Below are 1,933 nucleotides of genomic sequence, written 5' to 3'. Positions count from 1 at the left end.
CGTTCCCGGCGCGAGGCGCTGGGCACTACCTGTCGCGCAAAGCGACGGAGAAAGGGAGCCACACAGCCAGTCACCCGATTCTTGGGGCAGAACAGGAGACACTGCCTCAAGCGCGAGGAGCGAGCTAGGCCCATGCCGCCGTGCACGTGCGAGCCGCCCTTTTATTATCATTACAATTTACACACTCTCCCCACCGCCAAGATGCAAACGTCCCGAACGAGGAAGCAACTAGTAAGCGTCAGCCGAATCAAGCAAATGGGCTAATGTCGTGTAGAAAAGCTTGTGGTCGGGAACAACACTGCGACGTGAAGGGAAAGCACGGCGACGACTGTGCGGCAGTTAAAGGAAGAAAAGTACTTGTAAAGCTCGAAGACACGTGAACATCTGGTTGCGCTTCCCGAGTTCGCCTAAACCTTTCAGGATGTCCAAGTTTAAAAAGCAGGACGAAACTTTCATTAGCATTCAGGGTGTCTCTAACGACCACACGTGTAAGGCCTCTAATATGATGTCGTTCGCGCGCCCGACGACGGCATGACGTAGTCAGATTCCGTTCTTGAGCTCCAAATTGTGGAAGTCCGAGGCAGCAGAAACGTCAGGATCCCCAAAGCACTAAGTAGTCTACAGTCCATTCGCTCACCAGTCGCAGACCGGTGTAGTCCAGCCAGCCGCGGATGATATGCTGCGGCCTAGCCATCCAGAGCACCAGGCACCACAGAAACAAGCCACTTGCTGTCATCTTGTTAAACTTGTGCGTCAAGCTTCCTTCTTGGCTGTGGCATCCTCTTCACCATCCTCATTGAAGATCTTGGCCCAGGTGATGGTGTAGTTTGCGTTGGTCAGTAGACAGGACATCTGGGCCGTTGCTGGCACGAAAATGATGCTCGGTACGTTGATCTCCGTCCTGGTCGCCTCCTGGCCTGCAGTAGCCGCAGGGATTATGCGGAAATCGCCCCGCTTGCTGCACATTCCTCGGTTAATTAGCGCCATCGTGTGCCCCTTGAATGCACTTACCTAGCCAGCGAAGGTTACGATGGGCGTCAGCTGGCCACCTGTGGACACTTCTTGTCGTAAGCTGCAGTGCGGAGTAAGATCGTGAGCTGCGTCACAGTGCCTCTGGAACGACGTCGTAGCAGCAGATAGGGTAGCTTCCATGACCCTTTTAGGGGGTCGTCGAGTGCGGCCATTGAAGCTGCCGGGTTTCCTTTCACGAGCCCTGCGCAACCGCATTCATTTACCAGTTGGCGTGATGCAAATGGGGACGACGGTGACCCTATCAGAGGTGGAGATTCCAGCAGCCGTACACCTCAGCGGACGTGCCAGTGGAAGTGCCAGTGCCGGAGGAAACGCAGCCACCGTCTTTCAAGTGGCAACGGTGCCCGCTCGCGACGGTCACCCACGGGATGTTTTAGCAGGAAACGCCCACGAGCGGCAGCGGTGTCCGAACCGTTGAAGAGAATCAAGTTGGATGAGTCTGGGACAGCCGCATCCTTGCACGCCGTGGTCACCGAATCCTGGAAGAGTCCGATGCCCTGGCCGTCCGTGAGGGCGTCGCAGTTAACGCTAGGAGGGCTGCTAGGTACACCAAGTTGCCCAATGAGGGAATCTGTCGAGAGTTGCTCCAGGCGATAAGCATCCTCGCCAGGAGTGCAGACGTGTAGGTCGCAGACGCGCGGCTCACACACAGCGTGCACTTTCGTCACCTTGTCGTCCTCTACGGTTGTCTTGCTGAGCCGTGTAACGGCAAAATCAGGGCTCGGCGCTCCGGTGCTCTGAGCAGCAACTTGAGAAGAAACCGCGGAGGGTCTGGCGAAGGAAACCTGCGCGCGTATCAAGACCTTTTCGTCAAACTCGTGGCTTCTAAGAAGTCTTCTTCTAAGTCGTCAAAATCCACGCTTTCCTAGATGCGCTCGTCAATGGGCTTCATTTCCTCGTA

The sequence above is a fragment of the Haemaphysalis longicornis genome, unplaced genomic scaffold (assembly GCF_048455015.1).
Source record: "Haemaphysalis longicornis isolate Haplotype H1 unplaced genomic scaffold, Haemaphysalis longicornis Haplotype H1 scaffold_43, whole genome shotgun sequence".
NCBI lineage: Eukaryota > Metazoa > Arthropoda > Arachnida > Ixodida > Ixodidae > Haemaphysalis > Haemaphysalis longicornis.
Note: the sequence above shows the minus strand (reverse complement) of the source record.